The following is a 27,358-nucleotide window of genomic DNA, read 5'->3' on the forward strand; positions in this document are numbered from 1 at the left end:
TAATCAAAGTGCAGAGTTGTAGACCCCAACCTCAGTGGGAGGATCTCAGTGGACATGGTTTCAAAAAAAAATTCCTGTACCTAAGGCTCAGGAAATAGTGGAGAAGATGGGATGGAAAAATTCTCAGAGTCAGAGGAACAAGGAGTTTGCTGCGAGGTGGTATCTCCTAGTAATTAATGCCAGAAGTTACTTATACCCATAAAGTCTCAGTAACATGACTGCTTAAAGATGATCTGAACTGCCGATGGACATGGCAAAGTGGGTAGGGGAAAGCACAGGAGGCCCCAGCCCTACAAAAGAACTATAGGCAATGAATGACAGAATGCTGGGAGCAGGAGAAACAATATTCCCCAGGAAAGAGAGCATCAATTGGTTATACAATACCAAATGGTCATCCCTGAAAACATATAGAATGAGTGGGTTATATTTAGGAATATACATGTATATACATGTATGCATGTTAAAAGTAATTAATGAAAAAGAGGCCATGAATAAGAAAAAAAAGAGCAAGGAGAGTTAGGAAGGAAGAGAGGGAAAGGAGAAATAATGTATTATATTGTATTCTCAAAACCCTACGTCTGTCCTCCTTTAAGCTGTGCTGTCAGGTGCTGCTTTGTCACAATAATGGGAAACTGAGTAACACATGGAATTGCATTCCTATTTGTCTGACTATAATGTGAGCCCTTTTGTTGCTACAGCCTTGACCTATGCCAAATACAGTAGTTATACAGGAATGTATTGGACAATTTTGTACAGTAGGTGAATTCAGAGTATCCTACTGTTTGAAAATACCCCTTTAAAAACAGTTTTCAATATTGCTAGAAAAGAATCAGATTTCCTGTTTACCTGAAGGAAGGCTCCACTCTGTTGTTCACATACACTCTCATTACACAGGCCCATATCCCACATCTCCACCCTGTGCGTCCTCGTTCTAAGCCCTTTTCTTAGGTTTGTTAGTTGCTTGGAACTATGTCTAGTTTATGCTTGTCCAATTGTATTTCTTATTTATTTTGATTCTCTTTGCACTTCAACTTGAATCACTGTATTGGATTTCTGGTTTAAAGCTGTCTCATTCTGGTAGTCTGCCCTGGAAATCTGTGGCTTTCTCTAGTTGTACAAAGAAACCTATCAATTAGTTTGGTGATCTCATTTATCAACAAAACTCAGAAAAAAACACAACTCTGATCTTTAGCAAGCCTGTATTTTAATATCTCTGCAGGAACTTGTGATGCAATTCCATTTTTTTTTTTAGATTTTCTGTATACGGAGTAAATAAGCAAAAGCCTTTCAACAATACCAGTCTCTACCTCAGAGTAGCTACCTGTGTCGCCATCTTAACGGACTCCAAGCTTTCTTTTGTGGTGTTGCTTTTTACACAAAAGGATTAAAGAAAACAGCATTCCACACTGGCAAAGCGGCTTAAAAAAAAACCACAAAACCTAAAAAAGTATTTTCCAGTAGTCTGAAGTATAACAAAATTAACCTAGCCTGATCAATTTTATAATGTAGCTGCTAGATAATACATGTTCTTAACAATGCTTTCTCTAATGAAGGAAATCAGATTATTTTTTTTCTTAGATATCTAGGTTAACTGCAAGACTGCAATTCCAATTATAAGGTAAAAAAAAAAAAGAAGAAAATATATTTAGTCTTATCTAGTTTTATCTAAAAATAAATTATAAATGAATATTGACGAAGGCATCCCAGCATAACATAAAAACACCACTCTTTCATTTGATTATTTAAAAATGCTTTCAAGAATATTTTAACAGCAACCTTGAAAATGATTATGTATAGTTGGAGAACTTCTAAAACACCACAGAATTAAGCAGTGTGGTCATTGGAATTCTAGCATGAAAAACTAGTGTTTTAGCCGTGAGTATCAGCGATGCAGCACACACCCTTCCTTCACTTTCAATATCTAGGTCACACAGACTATTCTGAATATTGTGAATAGAGAGAAAAAAGCAGGAGGATTTCTAGAGAGCCACCAAGAAACCATAATGACATTCAAAGAATGAGAAAACAGCACAACATGGTTTTTAAAATATAAATTCCCACATAAAATAAAAGACAAAGCCTTAAATATGAATTTCTTTATTATGTAAATGGAATAAAGCCTTTGAGAAGTGCTATTTACTTAATAAAATGTCTTTTGTCTCCACCAGATCTCTCAGATGTGTGTGTGTGTGTGTGTGTATGTGTGCTTCCGCACGCATGCTAAACAGCCAGAAGCAGACAAAAAAGGGCATATACTGAAAATAAATGCATTGCTAATCAAAAAGCATATGCAATTTTTTGAGAAATCTTGCAGCAGTTAAGAGCAATTAGAAACTATATCTTCCATTTGCAATAAAGGCAAAGGAATATGATACTGATGATCTTTACATTTATTTTTATTTACAAGAATATCTTTGAATATTTATATTTTAATTATGAAAAATACATAATGCTTTAGACATTTCATAACAGTTCTATTGTTAGATATATTGAGTCTAAATAATCTATTTTATTCATTTACTTGAAATCTACAGAATATGTTATAGATTTAAAATGTCTTGAGTTTTTTCCAAATGGTATGTGAAGGATAAGAAATAAATATATTCCCAAGCAAAATACAGATCCCTAAGAACCTATAATAATTACTATAACTTTCATATTTGTTAAATTATTTTAATTTAATTATAATTACATCATTTTCCCTTTCCCTTTCCTCTGCCCTATGTCTGACTACTCCTACCTCCTCTTAATTTTATGGCCTCTTTTTCTTATTTTTAAGGGAGATAGAAATAAAAACAACTGTTTTTTAGAAAAAGAACTTCACATTATCAAAAATATTTCCAGACCACACAATGCAATCTCTTTAATGAACACCATAATAAAGCACACAAAGCAACTACTTCACAAACAAAAAAAAGTAGCAAAACACCAGAGCACCCATCATCCTACTATGCTAGCTTATTTGCCACAACTCAAACAGTATCCATAATAAACTTTGTGTAATTCTAATTGTTCTGGCTATTTTCCTGCTTAAAAACTTCATGACTTTATCTAAGAATAGAATGTAGAGCATGTATTTTCATTTCTGTCAGGACCCAATAAAATAACATTACAGGGATTAAAAAATAAGTAAGATCCCAACAGGTGGAGGGTGGGCCAACGAAAGATGAGAAATTTCAACAAATTAATGTAAGCTGTAAAAGAAAATTGCCAGAAAATCTTGGCCCAGAGTAGCTGGGAGCATTATTCTATGGAAACACAGGGAAGCACAGGGCTTAGAGATGACAGATAAGAGGGAAGCAAGTGAGGGCCGGGCTGGAAATGGGAGAGCAACCGAGTATGTGTAGGAAAAGATACTTCTATTCACTGAGGTATACCACAGAAGTATCCACCAGGTAACAGATCAGTATCTGAGTAAAAAACATGTTTGAGATGTAGCACTGAGGGGTATACTCCAGTTCCTGGAGGGCCTGATTCCCTTGTCTAAGAATATTAAGTCTCCCTATGAATATTACAAGGTGAATGATTTGTTACCTGGAATCCTAGAACTAAATTAAATGCTGTTAGATGAGTAACAATTGCTTCTCTTCAAAACACTCTTAAAAGTAATACTTTTAAAATAAAAAGACTGATAAGATTATAAAAAAGTTAGTACTAGTTTTATGAATTGCCAAGTTTTTAGACAGTATTTCACAGAAATTTCTTAACCAAAAGTAGCATTTCAAAGGTTCTTTTTTTTCTTTTTGAGTAAGGATATACACACAACCCTATTTTTGTCCCTCCAGTGAAGCCCAATTGGTACAATCTAATATTAAACTCAGATACATTTCTCATGAGAATAGATTTTAAACATCTACAAATTTGAAAATTTGGTTATTTATATACTTATAGTTACATTACTGGGGATACAAAATTTATAGAAGGAAAAAAAAATTTGTGTTCCAGTAGTGCCAACTAGGATATGAGGGAAGGGAAAGCCTAGGGTGACACTGGGCAGCCAAAGGATGCCATCACTGGAGCACTTCCAGCAGGAGAGAATGTAAGAGAGGTGTAAGAGCACCTCTCTGCCTGCCTTCAACAGGTATGCAGCATCAGGAGCATATAGATTAGAACCCCCATTCCTCTGGTCCACCAGTCCCCAGGGGCATTCCCAGCTGCTTTGAGATGTGAACTACCCCAAGTTCCACTGTCTAGCCCAAGACTGCCACTGGAGGTCTATTGCACAAGGAACATCCAGGAACAACCAGTCGGCTAAAGGCCAGAGTAAGAACACAATGAACAAAAGCTAGGGCAATATGGTACCTTCAAAAGCACAGCTATTCTGTTACAGCAAGCCTTGGATATCCTAAATCAACCAAAAGACACAAAAATGACCTTAAATCCAACCTTATAAAGATGATCGAGGCCATTAGACAAATAAAGTCCTATAAGAAATACAGGTGAATACGACCAAACAAGTGAAGAAAATGAATAAAACTGTTAAAGACTTGAAAATGGAAACAGAAGCAATAAAGAAAACAAACTGAGGGAATCCTGGAGATGGAGAAGCTAGGGAATGGAAAAGGAACAACAGATGCAAGCATCACCCACAGAATACAAGAGATAGAAGAGGGAATCTCAGGTAGAAGAAATGAATATATCAGTCAAAGAAAATGTTAAACCTACAAAATTCCTGACACAAAGTGTCCAGGAAATCTGGGATACTATGAAAAGACTTAAATAACAGGAATAGAAGAAGGTAAAGAGTTCTAGCTCCAAGGAGCAGAAATTTTTAACAAAATCACAGAAGAAAATTTCCCTAACTTAAGGAAATAGATGCCTATAAACATATAAGAAGCTTACAGAATACCAAATAGATTGTACCAGAAAAGAAAATCCTCCCACCACAGAAAAATCAAAACACAAAATCTACAGAACAAAAATATTAAAAGCTGCAAGGGAAAAAGGCCAAGTAACATATAAAGGCAGACCTATCAAAATCACACCAGACTTCTCAATAAAGACTCTAAGAGCTAGAAGAGCCTGGTCAGATATCTTGCAACCTCTAAAAACACCCACAGGTCCTAAACTAGACTACTACACCCAGTAAAACTCTTAATCAACATAGATAGAGAAAACAAGATATTACAAGAAAAATTTTAGACAATATTTATCCACATATCCAGCCTTACACAAAATACTAAAAGGAAAACTCCAACCCAAGGAAGTAAACAACACCCAAGAAAACATAGGACATAAATAATTTCACACCAGCAAAAACAAAATAAGCACGTGCACACACAAACACACACACACACACACACACACACACACACACTAACACCACCAACATCAAAATAACAATAATTAACAATAGTCATTAGTATCCTTTCAACATCAATGGACTCAATTCTCCAATAAAAATACACAGGATAGCAGAATGAATGCAAAAACAGGACCATCATTCTGCACACACAAGAAACACACCTCAGCAACAAAGACAGGCATTATCTTGGATTAAAGAACTGAAAAAAAGTTTTCCAAGCAAACAGATCAAAGTAGCAAGCTTCAGTAACCACTCTAATATCTAATAAAATCGACTTTTAATAAAAAGGAATCATAAGAGATGCAGAAAGACACTTCATACTCAGCAAGAAAAAAAATCCACCAAGAAGACATCTCAATTCTGAACATGTATGTCCCAAATGCAAGTGTACCTACATGCATAAAAGAAACATTAAAATGCTTAAATCACACATCAAACTCTACACATTAACAGTAGGAGACTTCAACACCCCAATGGACAGGTCACCCAGAAAACTAAAGCGAGACATGATGAAACTAACAGAAGATATGAATGAAACAGACCTAACATATATCTACAGAGAATTTCACCCAAACACAAAAGAATATACCTTATCATCACCACATCGAACCTTCTATTAATTGATCAAATCCTCAGTCACAAAGCAAGCATCCACAGGTATAAGAAAATTGAAATAACTCCTTGTATCCTATCAGACAATCATGGATTAATGCTGAAATTAAAAAAAAAAGAAAAAGAAAAAGAAAAGCCTATAAATTGGTGGAAACTGAACAACTTTCTACTGACTGAGACAGAGAAGAAATAAAGAAAGAAATTAAGGACTTTCTAGAATTCAATGAGAGCAAAGGCACGACATATCCAAACTTATGGGACACAACAAAAGCAGTGCTAAGAAGAAAGTTCAAAGCACTAAGTGCCTTCACAAAGAAATTGGAGAGTTCTCATACTCACAATTTAAAAGTACACCTGAATAAGAAAAAACCCAGGATAGCAAAAACTATTATCAACAATAAAAGAACTTCTGGTGGAATCACCATCCCTGATCTCAAGCTGTACTACAGAGCAATAGTGATAAAAACTGCATGGTATTGGTACAGAGACAGTCAGGAAGATCAATGGAATAGAATTGAAGACCCAGAAATGAACCCACACACCTATGGTCACTTGATCTTTGACAAAGGAGCTAAAACTGTCCAGTGGAAAAAGAACAGAATTTTCAACAAATGGTGCTGGTTCTACTGGAGGACAACATGTAGAAGAATGCAAATAGATCCATTCTTATCTCCTTGTACAAAGTGCAAGTCCAAGTGGATTAAGGACCTTCACATAAAACCAGATACACTGAAACTAATAGAAGAGAAGGTAGGGAAGAACCTTGAATACTTGGGCACAGGAGAAAAGTTCTTGAACAGAACACCAATGGCTTATGCTCTAATATCAAGAATTGACAAATGGTACCTCATAAAACTACAAAGTTTCTGTAAGGCAAAGGACACTGTCAATAGGACAAAATGGCAACCAATAGATTGGGAAAAGATCTTTACCAATCCCACATCCAATAGAGGGCTAATATCCAATATATACAAAGAATTCAAGAAATTAGACTCCAGACAACCAAATAACCCTATCAAAAATGGGGTATAGAGCTAAACAAAGAATTCTTAACTGAGGAAACTCGAATGGCTGAGAAGCCCCTTAAGAAATGTTAAGCATCCTTAGTCATCAGGGAAACGCAAATCAAAAGAACCCTGAGATTCCATCTCACACCAGTCAGAATGGCTAAGATCAAAAATTCAGGTGACAGTAGACGCTGGCCAGGCTGTGGAGAAAGAGGAACACTCCTCCATTGTTGGTGGGATTGCATGATGGTGCGAAATGAGTCTGGCGGTTCCTCAGAAAATTGGATATAGCTTTACCTGAGGACTCAGCTATACCAATCCTGGGCATATACCCAGAAGATGCTCTAACATATAACAAGGACATAGCTCCACTATGTTCATAGTAGCCTTATTTATAATAGCCAGAAGCTGGAAAGAACCCAGATGTCCTTCAACTGAGGAATGGATTCAAAAAATGTGGTACATTTACACAATGGAGTATTACTCAGCTATTAAAAACAATGAATTCGAGAGTTTCCTAGGTAAATGGATGGAACTAGAAATTATCATCCTGAGTGAGGTAAGCCAATCACAAAAGAACACACATGGCATTCACTCACTGATTATTGGATATTAGCCCAGAAGCTCACAATACCCAAGATTCAACTCACAGACCACATGAAGCTCATGAAGAAGGAAGACCAGGTGGGGGTGCTTCAGTCCTTTTTAGAAGGAGTAACAAAATACTCAAGGGAGCACTCAAAGGGTGGGACAGAAACTGAAGGAGGAGACCATTCCACCTGGGTATCCATCCCATGTGTAGTCACCAAAGGTAGATGCTGATGTGGATGTCAGGAAGTGCATGGTGACAGGAGCCTGATATAGCTGTGTCCTTAGAGGTCTGCCAGAGTCTGACATATTCAGAGGCGGATGCTCACAGCTAGCCATTGAACTGATCATGGGGTTCCCACTGGAGGAGTCAGAGTGAAGACTGTAGGAACTGAAAGAGTTTGTGGCCCCATGAGTAGAGCAAGGATACCAACCAACCAGAGCTCTCAGGGTCTAGACCACCAGCCTGGGAGCACTTAGGGAGGGACCCATGGCTCCAGATGTATATGTAAGGGAGGATGGCCTTGCCGGGCATAGGTGGGAGAGGAGATCCTTGGTCTCATGAAGGCTGGACGCCAAGTGTTGGAGAATTCGAGGGTGGGGAGGTGGGAGTGGGGGGGTAGGTAGGGGCACATTCAAGGCAGAGAAGCAGGAGGTGGGGTGATGGGATGGGGGTTCCTGGGCAGGGTGAGGGGAATGGGGTAAGGGGATAACATCTGAAATGTAAATAAAATATCCAATTAAAAAAAAAAAGTGCACCTGAAAGCTCTAGAAAAAAAAAAAAAGAAGCAAATACACCCAAGAGGAGTAGACAGCAGGAAATAACTAAACTCAGGGCTGAAATCAATAAATTAGAAACAAGAACAATATAAAAACAATCAACAAAACCAAGAGCTGGTTTTTTGAGAAAAACAAACATGGTATACATACTCTTATACAAACTAAAAGGCAAAGAGAGAGCATATCTAAGGAAATAAAATCAGAAATGAAAAGGAAGACATAAAAACAAACACTGAGGAAATTTAGATAATCATAAGGTCTTACTTCAAAAACCCATGCTCCACAAAATTAAAAAATCTAAATGAAATGGATGATTTTCTACATAGGCACCACTTAATAAAGTTAAATCAACATTAGGTAAATGATCTAAATGATCCTATAACCCCTAAGAAAATAACAATAAAAGCATTCATTTAAAAGTCAACCAGAGCCACATGGGTTTAGTGCAGAATTTTACCAGACTTTCAAAGAAGAGCTAATACCAATACTCTTCAATCTAGTACACAAAATAAAAACAGAGGGAACACTGCCAAACTCATTCTATGAGACTACAGTCACACTGATACCTAAACCACATAAAGACTCAATAAAGAGAATTTCAGAACAATTTCCCTTATGAACATTAAAGGAAAAACATAATAAAATACTCATAAACCAAATCCAAACTGAATCTGTCCAAAACATTATCCACCACGATCAAGTAGGCTTCATCCCAGGGATACAGGTTCAATGCATTACCATCAGAATTTCAACACAATTCTTTATAGATTTTGAAAGAAAAATTCTCAACTTCATATGGAAAAACAAACAAACAAAAAATCCCAGGATAGCTAAAACAATCCTGCACAATAAAAGAACTTCTGGACGTATCACCATCCCTGATTTCAACTTATACTACAGAGCAACTGTAATAAAAATGTATGGTATTGGCATAAAAACAGACAGGTTGATCAATGGAACTGCATCGAAGACTAAGAAATAAATCCACACACCAATGGACACTTGATGTTTGACAGAGCCAAAACAATACAATGGAAAAAAATCTGCAAAAAATGGTGCTGGTCTAACTGGATGTCTATACCTAGAAGAATGCAAATAGATCCATATCTATCATTCTGCACAAAACTCAAGTTCAAGTTGATAAAAGACCTTAACATAAAACCAGACACACTAAATCTAATAGAAGACAAAGTGGGGAACCGCCTTGAACTCATTGGCACAAGAGACAAATTCCAGAACAGAACACCCATAGCTCAGGCACTAAGATCAACAATTAATAAACAGAACCTCATGAAATGGAAAATCTTTTTCAAGGCTAAGGATATCATCAATAGGACAAAACAGCAGCTTAAAGAATGGAAAAAGATCTTTCCAGTCTTGTATCTGACAGAGGACTAATATCCAAAATGCATAACAAATTCAAGAAACTAGACATCAACAAATCATATCACCCAATTAAAAAATGGCACTGAGGGCCAGCAGAAAGAATGAAAACAGGCAACCTTGGGCGGTAGAAGGGGGGACCCTGTAGAATATAACAGAAACCTGGGAGGTGAGAGACTCTCAGGACTCAAAGGGAGGGACCTTAGATGAAATGCCCTACAGTGGGGAGAGTCCATCTCCAGTAGAAAGATAAGAAATCAAATGGAGGGATGGGGTTGTCATCCCACAGTCAAAAACTCTGACTCAGAATTGTTCTTATCATAAAGAATTGAAGGGACAAAAATGGAGACGAGCCCGAGGGAAAGGAGATCCAGTCACAGGTCCAAAGTGGGATTCAGCTCAACAGGAGGCTCCAAAGCCTGACACTATTACTGAGGCTATAGTGTGCTTACAGACAGGAACCTAGCATGGCTGCCCTCTGAGAGGCCCAACAAGCAGCTGCATGAGTCGGATAAAGATATTTACACCCAAACAATAGACAGAAGCCAGGGACACCTGTGGCTGAATTAGGGAAAAGCTGAAAGAAGCTGAGGAGGAGGGCGACCCCATAGAATGACCAGCAGTCTCAACTAACCAGGACCCCTGAGATCTCTGAGACACTGCCACCAACCAGGCAGCATACACCAGCTGATATGGGGCCCCCAACACATATACAGCGGAGGACTGCCTGGTCTAGCCTCAGTGAGAGAAGATGCACCTAACCTTCAAGAGACTTGAGGCCCAGGGAGTGGGGAGGTCTGGTGCCGTGGGGGTGTGTGTAGGGACATCCTCTTGGAAATGGAGGGGAAAGAAGGTATGGGGTGAGGGACAGTCAGAGGGTGGACCAGGAGGAAGATAAAGACTAGACTGTAAAAAAAAGATTATAAAGTAATAGAAAACAAAAGCAAAAACAAAAAATTGGGGTATAGAGCTAAGTAGAGAATTCTCAATAGAGAAATCTCTACTGGCCGAGAAGCACTTAAAGAAATGTTCAAAGTCCTTAGTCATTAGGGAAATGACAATCAAAGGGACTCAGATTCTGTCTTACAACAGTCACAATGAACAAGATAAAAAACTCAAGTGACTGTACATGCTGGCGAGGATGTATAGCAAGAGCTACACTCCTCCACTGCTCTTGGGAGTATAATCTTGTACAACCACTTTGGGGGACATCAACTAATCCACAAAACTTAACATCAAATTTTTCCTGCCTACAACTTGCACAGGGAGAAAGATTGAGCAGAGACTGAGGGAATGGATAACCAATGACTGCCCCAACTTGAGATGCATCCCATGTGAGAGCCAGCACCTGACACCATTAGTGATACTCTGCTATGCCTGCAGACAGGAACCTAGCATAATTCTCTTGAGAGGCTGCATCTAACAGTGAACTGAAACAGATCCAGAGATCCACAGATAAACATCAAGCAGAGCTCCAGGAGTCTTGTGGAAAGATGGGTGAAGAATTGAGCAAGCAAGAAGGGTGAAGGACACCAAAATTCCTACAGAGTAAACAAACCTGGGCCCATGGAGGCTCACAGAGACTGAGCCAGCAACCAAAGAGCATGGAATTAGTCCCCTACACATTTGTTGCATATGTGTAGCTTGGTCTACATATGGATGCCTTAACAACTGGCGTGGGGGCTGTTTCTGATTCTGTTGCCTGCCATCAGATCCCCTTCCTGTATTTGGACTGCCTAGTTGGATCTCAGTGGGAGAGGATGTACTTAGTTTTGGAGGGACTGAGTTACCCAGAGAAGGGCAGTACAGGAGGAGGGGGGCAATCCCTTTCTCTGAGGAGAATGGGAGAGGTTATGGCCGGTGGAGGTATTTGTAGGGGTGGGATTTGGAGGAGAGGAGGGAGGGGGTCTGTGATTGGGCTGTAAAGTAAATAAATAAATTTAATGAAAAAAAAAAGAAAGATGCAAGAGCATTTCATAAAATGGACAGTTGTAAAATACTATAATGAACAAAGCAAAACTTCAAGGAAAACAAACAAAAAAAACCCAGGTAGAAATTCTAGGAAAACTAAAAAATGATGTCTTAGTCAGTGTTTCTATTCCTGCACAAACATCATGACTAAGAAACAAGTTGGGGAGGAAATGGTTTAGTCAGCTTACACTTCCACATTGCTGTTCATCACCAAAGGAAGTCAAGACTGGAACTCAAGCAGAGCAGGAACCTGGAGGCAGGAGCTGATGTAAAGACCATGCTGCTTACTGGACTGATTCCTCTAGCTTGCTCAGCTTGCTTTCTTATAGAGCCTAGGACTACCAGGCCAGGGATGGCACCACCCACAATGGGCTGTGCCCACCCCCTTGATCACTAAAGGACAGAATGCCTTACAACTGGATTTCATGGAGGCATTTCCTCAAGGGAGGCTCCTTTCTCTGTGATAACTCCAGCTTGTGTCAAGTTGACACGCAAAACCAGCTAGTACAGATGACATGAGTAAAGATATAAAAGACTACTTGGTATTATGATCATTAGCTAAAATACTAATTGCTTAGTGGCATCTGTGTTTGTGGCATTCTCTCAGCGACTGAAACAATGGCAGTGATGGACAAATATAAGTGAAAATGAAAGAAGGGAGGGCTAAAAAAACTATATCTACCTGGGAAATTTAACCTGGAGCACACAGCAATGGTGAAATATTTAATTTTTTTTAAAATCATGTAAATACTAGAGGGCTAGGAGGATGGCTCAGAGGAAGAGAACACCTGGTACTCTTGAAGAACACCTAGGTTCAGTTCTCAGCATCTACAAGATGGCTCATATCCAATACCACAGTTCCAGGAAATCCAATATGCTAGTTTGATCTTGGAAAACACCAGATACACATGTGTTGTTTAATCACATTGATGCCAGTAAAACACTCCAACACATAAAAAAAAATACAAGTAATTACATAAAATAAAAGTAAAAGAATTATGAAGATGCTTAATTATGGTTTTAAAAAACACATAAATAACAATGCTCATAGAAATACCAAGATAAGATAAGCAAGGGCCAAACTGTAGAAAGTGATGAGATGAAGGACAGGTAGGGTATACTTAGAACTTAGTGACAGAGGGGACAATCATAATACAGTGTGTATAGTTAATGGGACAAAACCTGTTGATACCTGGAGGCAAGGAGCTAGGATATGAGGAGATTAAGGAAACCTGCAGCTGTGTTGTGGTAGCTGTGTTTCCAGTTGGGTCAGAATGCCCTTTTGTGGGTAAACATTCTTGAAGGTGCAGACAGGGTGCTCAGAAACTAAGGTTTCAGAGTACTTTCCAGTTGTCACATATATTTAATAATAAAGGGCCAATAACGTCAAAAGATGCAGGACCAGGTTCTGAGAATGAATGACGGGCTAGGAGCACACATCTGGCTAGGGCTCTGCCTGAGGCCCACAGCTCACCTAATCACTATTCACAATCCCTAGAAAAGACGCAAGTTAAAACTGTGATGGCTATTTAGAACTACCTTGTAAGTTTATTTTAAAACATGTTTTCTTATGCTTTCATGAGTTCAGTTTTTGTTTAATTCATATGCACCTTCAGATAAAACTTGACCAAGCATTAAAGCTTAATAGCAGTAAATCGGAATGTTGGCTCTCTTGACTCATTTATAAAAGAAAATTCTAATAACAAAAATGCCTATGCATGACATTATGTAATAAAACCAACAGGCACATTAAGACCTTCAAGGCTTATGAAAAGCAGTGATGATGGAGAGGGGCTCCATAAGCTTAGAATTTTATAATATAATTTTCATAAGCTAGCTTTTATTTGAAAAACAAAATAAATTCAGTAAATGCAAAAATGAATTTTAAGATGTAAAGTCTTATGAAATCCAGAGATAAGTTAGAGTCACACCACACCCAAAACTAATTTGATTCTTACTCTTTTGTAGATAGTAAATAAATGCATTACTTATTGCCATATGTTATAGTGAAGGTTTTTATTCCTACTCTATATCTAAGACAGACCTTTACAATCCCCTTGAATTGAAATCTGCCTCAGTGGAGTGCAAGATACAATTTCCTACTAAATATTATATTAAAAAAATCTCTTTTTGCAAACCACCCCACCCCATACTTATTAGTATCCCTATTATTAGAAAGGTAAAATATAAGTGCTGGTGTGGAGAAGGGTGTTCATTATTAGAGGGAATATAAATCAGCCCTTCCATTGTGGGATAAAGTCCTAGACGTTCCTCTACTCTACACCATGGCCATTATATTACAATATACTGCCTTCTCAAAATGGCACTGACAGTATGTCTCTGCACATCTACAATAATAAAAAGTGCTGGCTACAGTAATTACTGTGAGGTGGTAATTTCACAATATTTAAATATATCAGAATAGCTGGGGAAAGGAGTTCCTCTTTCAAAGAAGAGTGACTGAGAGTCCTGTGTCTCAGGTCAGAATCACTGTATCTACAGAGAGATAATATCTTCTACCTCAATTAGATATTATGAAGATTAAAAAATTAAAAGTACCAAATCAACATTTAGCACACAGTAGTTGTTGGTACTAACTTTCTAGAACCTCATTTACTTTTCAAAAGTCATCAAGGAAAATTGAAAGCAACTTTCAGTATGTGTGACTTTGGATAGACCTGAAGTTTAACCTTCTGCTCTTTTCAATCCAAAAGAGAGAAAAAAAAAAAAAGGAAGAAAGGAAGAAGAAAAGAGTTGCTATTATCCCAAATATTTTGTTTTAAAAGCATTTGCTGTTTTAATTTATGTGTATGATGTATCTCTATATAAGTGCATGCACTGAGTATGTGGGTGCCTGCAGAGGCTGGAGAACACCTTGAATTCCTCAGAGCTGGATTTATATGTGGTTATGAGCCATTGGAAAGCAAACTCCAGTGTTCTGTAAGAGCAGTAAGTGGTCTTACACAGAGACATCTTTCCAGCATCCCCAAGGATTTTTTTTATATTTATGACTAAGATTTAATTTTCATGCATGCTTTTTCTATGAAAGGACAAATCTACTTCTAGTTGGGACTAACCTGCTATTGTGTCATTAACTAAGAATTACACCTGACAATAGTTTGTAGCTCTTTTGGCAGTAGTTATCATGGGGACATTTTCTCAGTATTCTATGATGAGCTACAAATAAATTTACTATCAGGTCTGTAGATGACCCTAAGATAGTACTACTTTCTTCTCAACTGATACTTTAAAAATTAGTCAGCTATTGTTTGTATCATAAGATGCAGCATTATATTCTACCCGATTCAGGGATAAAAAGATGACTGCTGTATTATGGCAAAAAAGTGTATATTAAAATTTTGCTTAAAAGATTTAGGAAAGTCCATGTTGGTACATCAACAGAATTCAATTTTTTTTTGGCTTTTTCAAGACAGGGTTTCTCTGTGTGTAGCCCTGGCTGTCCTGGAACTCACTCTGTAGACCAAACTCTTGAACTCAGAAATCTGCCTGCCTCTGCCTCCCAAGTGCTGGTATTAAAGGCGTGCGCCATCACAGCCGGGCCAGAATTCAATTTAAGACAGAGCTTTGCAAGGTTTGAAAAATGAAATGTACATAATGGTTTAAATAAGAATTATACTTATTGACCTAGCAAGTCTGCTCCTGTGAAGACACTTTATCTTGAACCTTCCTAGAGCAGCAGGTAAGAACCCTTCCCCACAACCCTAAGCCCCAGAGCTGCAACCCACCCAAACCCCATCCCTCCGGAATACCACTCCCCTTCCACCCCTTGCTTGGTTCTTTTGGCTGGGACAGACACCTGGCTGGTCTGCTCTGTGAAGACAGCTTATCCTGAACCTTCCTAGAGCAGCTGGTAAGAACTCTCCCCCACAACCCTATACCCCAGAACTGCAACTGGGAGTTTGGGGCATTCTGGACCAATCACCCATACAAGCCCCGCCCCTCAGGAATATGACTCCCTTTCTGCCCCTTGCTTGGTCCTTTTGGATGGGACAGACACCTAGCTGGTCTGCTCCTGTGAAGACACCATATCCTGAACCATCTTAGAGCAGCTGAGGAACCACTGCACTCAGAGCAGCAGGATTTCAGGATCCCGGAGGAAGCCTGAGTCCCAGGAGCTCTTCCACCCAGGAGCTCAGGATCACAGGATTGCAGAGACATCTGGACTCTGAGGAGTTCTGATACAAGCAAGGTAAGTGGAAAGACAGTCTCCAGTCAGAGACAGTGAGTGCAGATAGCACTAGAGTTAACCAGATGGCGAAAGGCAAGCGCAAGAACATAAGCAACAGAAACCAAAGTTACTTGGCATCATCAGAAACCAGTTCCCTAACCATAGAAAGTCCTGGACACCCCATCACACCGGAAAAGCAGGATTCAGATTTAAAATCACTTCTCATGAGGATGATAGAGGACTTTAAGAGGGACACAAACAACTCCCTTAAACACAGGTTAAACAGGTAGAAGTCCTTAAAGAGGAAACACAAAAATCCCTTAAAGAATTGCAAGAAAACACAACCAAACAGGTGAAAGAATTAAACAAAACCATACAGGATCAAAAATGGAAGTAGAAACAATAAAGAAATCTCAAAGGGAGACTACGCAGGAGACAGAAAACCTAAAAAGGAAACCAGGAGTCATAGATGCAAGCATCACCAATAGAATACAAGAAATAGAAGAGAGAATCTTATGTGCAGGAGATATCATGGAAAACATTGACACTACTGTCAAAGAAAATGCAAAATGAAAAAAGCTCCTAACTGAAAACATTCAGGAAATCCAGGACACCATGAAAAGACCAAACCTAAGGATAACAGGCATAGATGAGGGTGAAGATTCCCAACTTAAAGGGCCAACAAAATTATAGATGAAAACTTTTCTAACCTAAAGAAAGAGATGCCAATGATCATACAAGAAGCCTACAGAACTTCAAATAGACTAGAGCAGAAAGAAAATTCCTCCTGTCACATAATAATCAAAACATCAAATGCACAAAACAAAGAAAGAATGCTAAAAGCAGTAAGGGTTAAGTAACATATAAAGGCAGACCTATAAGAATTACACCAGACTTCTCACCAGAGACTACAAAAGCCAGAAGATCCTGGACTGATATCATACAGACCCTAAGAGAACACAAATGCCAGCCCAGACTAATATACCCAGCAAAACTCTCAATCACTATAGATGGAGAAACCAAGATATTCCATGACAGAACAAAATTTACATAATATCTTCCCACAAATCAAGCCCTACAAAGGATAATAGATGGAAAACTCCAACACAAGGAGGGAAACTACAACAGACAAAGCAAGAAAGTAATCTTCCAACAAACCCAAAAGAAGATAGCTACACAAACATAATTACACCTCTAATAACTAAAATGACAGGAAGAAACAATCACTTTTCCTTAATATCTCTTAACATCAATGGACTCAATTCCCTAATAAAAAGACGTAGACTAAAAAGACTGGATACGTAAACAGGACCCAGAATTTTGCTGCATACAGGAAATGCACCTCAGTGGCAAAGACAGACACTATCTCAGAGTAAAGGGCTGGAAAATAATTTTCCAAGCAAATAGTCCCAAGAAACAAGCTGGAGTAGCCATTCTAATATCAAACAAAATTGACTTTCAACCAAAAGTTATCAGAAAAGATAAGGAAGGATACTTTATATTTGTCAAAAAAAAATCTTCCAAGATGAACTCCCAATTCTGAACATCTATGCCCCAAATGCAAGGGCACCCACATTCATAAAAGAAACTTTACTAAAACTGAAAGTACACATTGCACCTCAGACAATAATAGTAGGGGATTTCAACATCCCACTCTCAGCAATGAACAGACCATGGAAACAGAAACTAAACAGAGACATAGTGAAACTAATGGAAGTTATGAACCAAATGGATTTAATGGATATCTATAGAACATTTCATTCTAAAACAAAAGAATATACCTTTTTCTCAGCACCTCATGGTACCTTCTCCAAAATAGATCATATAATTGGTCACAAAGCAGGCCTCAACAGATACAAAAAGATTGGAATAGTCTCTTGCATGCTATCAGATCACCATGGACTAAGGCTGGTCTTTAATAATAACAAAAAAAAATGGAAAGCCCACATACACATGGAAACTGAACAATGCTCTACTCAATGATGTTTTAGTTAAGGAAGAAATAAAGAAAGTAAAGACTTTATAGAATTTAATGAAAATGAAGGCTCGTTATACCAAAACTTATAGGACACAATGAAAGCAGAGATAAGGAGAAAACTCATAGCTCTAAGTGCTTACAAAAAGAAACTGGAGAGAGCATACACTAGCAACTTGACAGCACACCTGAAAGCTCTAGAACAAAAAGAAGCAAATACACCCAAGAGGAGTAGATGGCAGGAAATAATCAAACTCAGGGCTGAAATCAACCAAGTAGAAACAAAAAACAAAAAACAAAACAAAACAAAACACTATACAAAGTAATAACAAGATACAAAACCAGGAGCTAGTTCTTTGAGAAATCAACAAGATAGATAAACCCTTAGCCAGACTAACGAGAGGGCACAGAGACAGTATCCAAATTAATAAAATCAGAACTGAAAAGGGAGACATAGCAACAGAAACCAAGGAAATGCAAAAAAAATCATCAGATCCTATTACAAAAGCCTATTCTCAAAAAAAAAAAAACAAACAAACTGGACAATCTGGATGAAATGAACAATTTTCTAGACAGATACCAGGTACCGAAGTTAAATCAGGAGCAGATGAACCATGTAAATAGTCCCATAACCCCTAAAGAAATAGCAGCAGTCATTAAAAGTCTCCCCACCAAAAAAAGCCCAGGACCAGAGGGTTAACTATTGCACAAAATAGAATCAGAAGAAACACTACCAAATTCGTGATATGAAGCTACAGTCACGCTCATACCTAAACCCCACAAAGACCCAAAAAAGAAAGAGAACTTCAGACCAATCTTCTTTAAGAATATCGATGCAATGCTGATAAGAGCCTGATATGGATGTCTCCTCAGAGGCCTTCAAGAGTCTGCCATATTCAGAGGCAGATGCTCACAACTAGCCATTGAACTGATCATGGGGTTCTCAATGGAGGAGTTAGAGTGAAGACTGTAGGAGCTGAAAGGGTTTGTGGCCCCATGAGGAGAGCAAGGATACCAACCAATCAGAGCTCCCAGGGTCTAAACCACCATCCTGGGAGCACATAGGGAGGGACCCATGGTTCCAGCTGTATATGTAGGTGAGGATAGCCTTGTTGGGCATAGGTGAAAGAAGAGATTCTTGGTCTCATGAAGGCTGGGCGTTGAGTGTAGGGGAATTCAAGGGTGAGAAGCTGGGAGTGGGGGGCGGGTGAGGGCACATTCTCATAGAAGCAGGAGGTGGGGTGATGGGATGGGGGTTCCTGGGTGGGGTGGGGGAAATGGGGTAAGGGGATAACATCTGAAGTGTAAATAAAATATTCAATCAAAATTAATTATAGTTATTAAGATAATTCTAATAAAAATACCAAACAGGCTCTTCTTACAGGTTTGTAAGCAATTTGCTTTTACTATATGATAACCAAAATGTTTTAGAAGTAGTTTAGTACAAATAACTTCTTATAGGATTCATTTTGAAACAGCAAATTAAGTAATATTCATCTTGCCTAATGCTGATATGTAATGTAATAATCTAAGTATACTGTAATAGAAGTATGTGATTTCAGCCAAAGTACCACAGATGTAAAATATAAGTTAGGTAAAATTACATCTAGAGTCAGTGTGTACATTAAAACATTAACAGATGACATTGTATAATACCTGTAATTTACTTCAAAACAAAATAAGAGGTATAAATAAAACAAGACTATACACAAGTTCTTAGTTATTGATGCCAAGTTAGGAGTGTGAGGATTCATTAGTAACATTTTACACATATTTATTAATTTTCAAGTAGTATATACATAAGTATTAATTACCAGTACACTCTCTTCTCCTCCAACTCTTCCCATATCCCCTTGACTTCTCTACTTCATGACTTAATTACTGTTTTACGCACATACTCGCACACCCGTTAGGCTACCACATTGCTAAGATTTCATGGCTACAGTTCCTTGTCATATACAGAAAACACTATCTCACAGCAGACTCTCATGCTCCGTCTCTTCTTTTTGCCTCCTCTTATGCAATGTTCTTTGAGCCCTAGCTGTAGAGGTTGTGTTATAGATGTGCACCTTATAGTCACATTTCTAACCTTCTTTGGGAAGAAGTAATTGTATTACTTTAAAAGTTAAAGTAATACAATTAAATTAAATGTATTTGTATTCAAATATTAAATGTATTTGTGTTCAAATACATTTAAATACAAAATAAAATCAAAACACAAAAGAAAAATATTAAAGACTGAAAGCTCAGAAGGCATCTTACATTAAAAAAGATTTACAGATTTAATGTTTGTGTTTTGATTTAGGGTTTTTTCCCCTCATTGTAGACACCACTGGCCTGGAAGCCACTATATACCAAGGTTGGTACTGAACGCATGGTAATCCTGTTGCCTCATGCTCCCAAGTCTTGGGATTGCAAGCATGAGCCACAATTTTCAGTACAGATTTCATATTTTTAATAAGATTTCAATTTTTATTTAAAAAAACTCTCCAAGTGTCAGCATGAAAAGTTCAGATAAAAATTAATGTTCATCACGCTGGTGATAATATAAAAATTAAGATCTAATAAACTTTCATTAGATTTCAGAACAAAAACAGCTAATACAAAAGTTGACAGAACTACAGAGAAAGGCGTACACTTATGAAGTGTTAGTAAGATGTAAATTCAAAGTTTTATTCACCCTTTGATGAATCAATGCGATTTCAAAGAATATATGGTAAGTTAGCCTCTCACAAGCATTCAGTGGGATGTGACACATAGCTTTGTTTCTGAATACAGGTACATCTAAATCTAAGGAGTGCATGCTTAAGATAAATTAGCATATACTTTTGAAAGTAATTTTAAGCCGGGCGGTGGTGGCGCACGCCTTTAATCCCAGCACTTGGGAGGCAGAGGCAGGAGGATTTCTGAGTTCGAGGCCAGCCTGGTCTACAGAGTGAGTTCCAGGACAGCCCGGGCTACACAGAGAAACCCTGTCTCGAAAAACCAAAAAAAAAAAAAAAAAAAAAAAAAAAAAAAAAAAAAAAAAAAAAAAAGTAATTTTAAATCATCAAACATCAGTACAAAGATATGTACAAGATGTGCATAAAAGTTGTGTTTGTCATAGAAGAATGGAAACATCTCAAGTGCAATTACAAGAAAGAAGTTTTATATTCTGTGGTCTTAATATTAAATTGAAACGTTACATAGTCGTTAAAAGTAGCAATATGAATGATAGATACCAACAAGGAAAATGTTGCAATGAATCACTAAGCAAAAGAAGCATGGCAGACACAGAGCATTTACACCACACACATCGAAGTCCTAGTCACAATCAGAGACATATATTATATATAAATAATATATTATATTATACATTATAAAATAATATATATTATAATATATAATATATTAATATGTAATATCATATAATATTATATATATAATATATATAATATAATATATTATTTATATATAATATAATATATCAGTTAACTCAGAAAAGAATGTCAGAAAACACCACGTGTATCTCTAGGTTGCAGTACTACTATGTTTTTCTACATTACTAACTTTACAGTCAGTGTTAACTGATTTTATAATAGAAATATCCCCTAAAGATGGCACATTTACATACTCTCCATGTCTAATGAAGACAAGAAAACCATAATTGTATAAAGAATCTATAGAGGACAAACACCATCCCTACCTTCCGGAGAGAAACTGGGACACACATAGCAAGCGTGAGCTCCAACAGTGTAATGGTGGCGAGTGTCCAGGGGCACTGTGCTCAGCGAGGGAGTGCTGATTCTCTCTGGAAAAGAAGAACATGGGCACACTCTGATTTAGTACGTGGGACCCAAACCCATCCCATAAATTCTGCCAGAAATATCAATGAGCCTTGGACAAAGAAGAAAAGGATGAGGATTTTGCTATACCTTTTCTTTAGAGCATTTCGATTAACCACTAGAGAACAGTGCAGTTTTCACATGTATTTTATATACTTTAAGGAGATATACCTAATAACTATCAACTTGTTCATATGAATTGTAATTTCATAATGACTGGTTTTTGCCAGGTAGTGTGCTAGATCCTTTTCTTGTCCTTTGATATTTCCAGCACTTAGCCCCACTGAAGAACTTTGGAGATACTCCAAAGTGAAAGTGGCATTTGAGAAAACTGGAATCTTATGCAGAAATCAGGAAGAAAGCCTTATACAGACAAACAGCACAAACAAATCCTAACAGCATGAAGGCAAAAAGTACCAAAGACACTTAAAAAAAACCTGGAATATCCATTATATATGTATGCATAAATTATGTAATAGCAATTAATAAAAAGGAGGGCATGAATTTGAAGGAATGCAAGAAAGGCTAGACAGGAGGTTTGAAGGGAGGAAAGACATAGAAGAGATGATGTAATCATATCACACTCTCAAAAAAAGGGTATTTAAAATATATTAGAGGAATTTCCAGACATTGTGACTGACTGATACATTAGAGATTTAGGGAAGATGGTGGGAGAAACACACAAACAAATGAATAGGGATCAAAAGGGATCTGACTTCCCAAGCTTGTACAGTTGGTGGCCAACACAAGTGACACCAAATGATTTTTCACGATCTTATCCACATACACAACAGGATAATTTGTAATAACCATAATGCTAAGTGGTTTTGGATAAAACAGTATGCCTTTAGAGATTTAGAAAAATGTCACACAAGTGATAAGAATTCACTTCGAATAATTATAGTTTTCTAAAATTTTTAATCAAAGAATTATTTTCTATTAACATAGTAGCATGAAAACATATTGCCGGAAATCATAAGGATAATTACAACTTAAAAACTAAGTCTCCCTTTGGGTGTATGATTCCTCATCTTGGGAACCAAAGAGATGACTTAATAGTTAAGAGCACTTTCTGTTCTCCCAGAGAACGGGGCTGAGTTCCCAGGACTGATGTCTGGCAACTCATAGCTGTAACTATGAATCCAATACCTTCTTCTGGCCTCCTTACACCTGGATACACCTGGATACACATGGCATACACTCACACAAACACACCTGTCAGAAAAATCACTCAACTTGGAATACATTTTTTAATGTCCATTTTTAAATTTTTAAATGTTCATTAGGTTAGGAACACATAGAGTACATGAGAGGCCAGAGAACATGACTGTGAGACTGTGATGACTTATAGCCTGTATATCCAAATGGATACATTGTAAGATTTTACATGCAAAATCTACTTTTACAAATTGTGACAGTTAATAGTGAATTAGATTGACAGGCTCAAGATTAATCTAGGAAACAAGTCTTTGAGCATTTCTATGAAGGGATTTTAAGCCATGTTAGCCTCTGGCCATAGTCGTGATAAATTATCTTGATTAGTTTAACTAAAGATATGATCTAACAATGAGTAGTACCATTATCCTGGGTACTGGGACCTGGACTGCATAAAGAGAAAACTAGATAAACATCAGCTATCAGCCTCTGCCCCTTACTCTGGACAGAACAAGACAGATCCAACAGCCAGAACTTCTAACCTGATGGATGCTACAATCGAACTGTGAACCAAAACAAACCCTTTCTCCTTTAAATGGCTTTTTATGGTATTTTGTTATAATTATGAGAATTTAACAACTATGCAAATATAAAAATATAATCTATCATACATTTGTATATTAGAATCCTCAAATAAGTATTATAGGAATAATTGCATGTAGAAGAATGAAAATAGATCTAATCTGCAAAAACTAAACTTCAAATCGATCCAGGACCTCAACAAAAGACCAGATAGCCTGGGTCTTACAGAAGAGAGACTTAGGGAGTATTCCTAAATTCATTAACATGGGAAGAAACTTTAATCAAGACACCAATAGCATAAGCATTAAGACCAACAGTTAATAAACAGGACCCCACAAAGCTAAAGAGCTTCTGTACAGAAACAACACTGTCATTTCAGCAAAGTGGCAGCCACCAAAATGGGAAGACGTCAATTGTGCATCTGACAAAGTGACATATAAATGATATCTAGAATATACAAAAAACTAAACAAACTGAACATCAGGACAGTAATGTAATTAAGAATGGGAACCAGAACTAAACAAGAGTTCTAAAGAGATGAAACACAAATGGCTGAGAAACACTTAAAAATGTTCAACAAACTTGGCTATGGGAGATACAAATTGAAACGACTTTGAGATTTCATTTGACCCAGTTATAGTGCCCAAGATCAAGGAAACAAGGGATCGCACGTGGTGGTTAGTATGTGGGGAAGGGGACTCCTACTCATTGCTGGTGGGTGTGCTATAGCATTTTTCAGCATATAAACAAATTTTGGTCTCTACATCATACTACAGAGATACTTGCTCACCCATGCTCACTGCTGCTCTATTCATAATGGCCGGAAATAAGAAATGGTTTAGATGTTCATCAACTGATGAATGAATAATGAAATGTGGTACCTTTACAAAATGGAATATTAAGAAAATGAAAATTTCAGATATATAGGCGGGGCTAGAAACAATCATCCAGAGTGAGCTAAAAGAGTCTAAAGACAACTATTTCATGCTTTTTGTAATATGTGGATGCTAGGTTTTATGCATCAGATATATGTGTTTCACTCAGAATAATCACAGGTTGGTTACTTAGGGGTTGGAGTGGATGGGGAGGAGAATCTGACAAGGAAGTAGAAGCAGAATACAATATTAAAGAGAAAAGGGGAAAACTAGAGTAGGATTAAAGGTAGGGGGACAGGAGGGCAGTAAGAAGGAATATCAGAAGGGACTATTAATTTTCATATCTGTTGTTTTAAAATAAAGAGGTATATCTTTGATTGCACTGTGAATCTTTGTCTTTTTCATTTTGATATGGAATCGGGGCCTTTCACCTGTGAGGCATTCTTCTATCACCAAGCTAATCCCTACCACACAGCAGGGAATCTATGCCACCAGATGCTAGTGGCAGTGGACATGTACAATGATAAGAAGGTTTTAATAAAGGAAGTAACAGAACCAAAGTGATGATGTACTTACACCAATCTGCATCAAGATGTGGGGAACAAGGAAATATCCATCTTCTGGATAGAGAGCTACTGGAATGAAGCTTCCAACAGGAGCACTCAAAAGAGAACTACATAGTGCTTTTGACCTGTCTGGCTCCTAAAGTCCCCTTCCACTAGGCTGCCAGTGGTTCTCAACCTATGGGTCATGACATTTTCATAGGCGTCACATATCAGATATTCTGCATATCAGATATTTACATTCTAATTCAACAGGAGCAAAATTACAATTATGAAAGAAAAATAATTTTATGGTTGGGCATCACCACAACACAAGGAACTGTATTAAAGGGTTACAATGGTAGGAAGGCTGAGAACCACTATGCTAGACCCTAAGCTTGGGTTCTGTTCTGAGTTTTTTACTTTCTATTTAGTCGATTTTAGCAATTATCATGCTGTATCCATTCAGTGAAACCCTCTCATTCTTGATACATGTGGTAAACATCATTCCTACCCTGGTTCACAGTCTTCACTAGACAGTTCTATCAGTTTATTTTAGTCACAATCTACTGCCATGCCCTACTATTAATATCCATCCACTGATCTGCGGTCCACTTGTCAGATATAAATACCCATTTGTCCTTGTTAGAGTGGAAATTGAGCCAAGTGTCTACCCTTGTTTGTTGTAGTGGTTCCTATGTCTTGCATGACAGTCCCTTGAATAAAGTTATTATCATCTTTTATGGCACCATAAAGTTTTCTTTAGTGACTGCGGTGCCTGTTTGGGCAGGGAAATCCCATTCTTCCCTCTTCTCCAGCTCTTAGTGAGGCCATTGACCCTGCTTCTGTCCCACTATGCTACTAGCTTCATGCAGTCTTTACTGTTGGCTATCTGCTAAGGATGATATGATGTTCTCTTGGTCACCCTGGAAAATGTGAGAAGTCTCCGAAGTGGCTTCCCTTTCATTCAGGCCTCCTTCCAGCTCTTACCACAGCAACCTTTCCTCAGCTCTCTTATTTGTCCACGTTGAATTACTAAGGTTTCAAACTCCACCCCTCTGTTCATACCTACTGACTTCTCAGTCCCTTTCTAAGTCAACTCCTTCACGCAATAAAAATGTGATGCCCATTACCACCGGTGGCACTCAAGGAACAATGCTTCTCCAACTCCCAGGCAAAGAAGGGATAAGGCTAGTAAGAAATAGCTGGATAGGCTCGAAGACACTCAAACAGCTTCCAGACAAGTTCTAAGTCCTTCCCGCTAAGACGCAGTCCACTATCTACATAGATCACATAATTAAGTCCTCTTTTGTAATACTGGTAGAAAGCTGTATCCATGATTAATTGGTAAGTTCAACCTGTCCATTTTTGTTGGATGCAAAATTCAGATAAACATAAAAATGGGGTGAGATATACTTTAACTACTGAGTTCTGTATTTCTGATTAATGGTTAAAGTTTCAAAAATAAAAACCATGGCAGCACTAATTGGACTAAGTGCTTTAATTAAAGAAAGGAAGTGTATAGGGATATTTAAATTAGGAGGGGATTTTTCTTTAGGAAAAGGAAGTGGAGAAGATCTAGGAGGAGAATATAGTAAATACATTGTGTACGTGTTTAAAATTTTCTAAGAATTAAGACATAATGTTATATCAAAATAAGTAAGAAATCTTAAAAATGAAAACTAAGGTACACTTGTCTGTACACATATGTATGTTTAAATGTGTCATATTTTCTTGTCTCTGCACTTTATTAAAATTAATTCATAAAATTCTTTTAAAAATCTTATTATAAGAGCCAGAAGACAAGGAACTACGCTATGAGATTGTGACTCCTAGAAATGATAATATGGCTGAGTTAAAAAAGATCTGAAAAATGAAAAGTCCAATAAACATGCTACTATCAAAGAGTGAAATCTCAAGGGTCTTCACCTCTAGACAAAGAACTACAGGCAACTAATAACTGTCAAGAGAGGGGAAATTAGCTTTTCCAATGAGGAGCACCCTACTTGGTTATCCAGTACCAAGTGGTCAGCCCTAAAACTCCATACACAAAAGCCACACTAAATGGACTTAGGTTATATTTATACATATATGCATATACACATACATGAAAATATGCATGTACTTAGCAGTAATAAAGAAAAAGAGGCCATCAATTTGAGAAGGGATGATGAGTGGACACGCTTTTTTTTTTAAATTAACATTTCAAATGTTATCCCCCCCTTCCTAGTTTCCCCTCCACAAACTCCCTATCCCATCCCCCTCCCCCTGCTTACATGAGACTGTAAACTCACCTTTTCACTCCCACCTCACCACTCTAGCATTCTCCTATGCTGTGCATCAGGTCTCCCCTTCCATCCTCTGCTAGATATGCAGCTGGAGCCATTGTTCTCTCCATGTGTACTCTTTGGTTGATGGTTTAGTTCCTGGGAGCTCTGAGGGGGGGGGTTCTGGTTGGTTGATATTGTTGTTAAGGGATTGTTTTTGGGACAAGGTTTCACTGTGAAGTTCTGGCTGTCTTGGATCTCACTACATAGACTAGGTTGGATTTGAATTCACAAAGATCTGCT

The 27,358-nt window shown here is 37.7% G+C and overlaps 1 protein-coding gene across 4 annotated transcripts in view; it reads right to left on the reverse strand.

Annotated features, from left to right (window-relative positions):
- The window catches only part of Mbd5 (methyl-CpG binding domain protein 5), a 370,386-nt gene that overhangs the window by 108,486 nt on the left and 234,542 nt on the right, over positions 1-27,358 (reverse strand). For all 4 annotated transcript variants that reach the window (XM_028769177.1, XM_028769176.1, XM_028769174.1 and 1 more), the window contains one exon: positions 21,496-21,600. The gene's annotated coding sequence lies outside the window, so the exon portion shown is untranslated. The remainder of the gene's footprint in view (positions 1-21,495; positions 21,601-27,358) is intronic.

This window comes from Grammomys surdaster, unplaced genomic scaffold (assembly GCF_004785775.1).
Source record: "Grammomys surdaster isolate TR1022 unplaced genomic scaffold, NIH_TR_1.0 191, whole genome shotgun sequence".
Lineage (NCBI taxonomy): Eukaryota > Metazoa > Chordata > Mammalia > Rodentia > Muridae > Grammomys > Grammomys surdaster.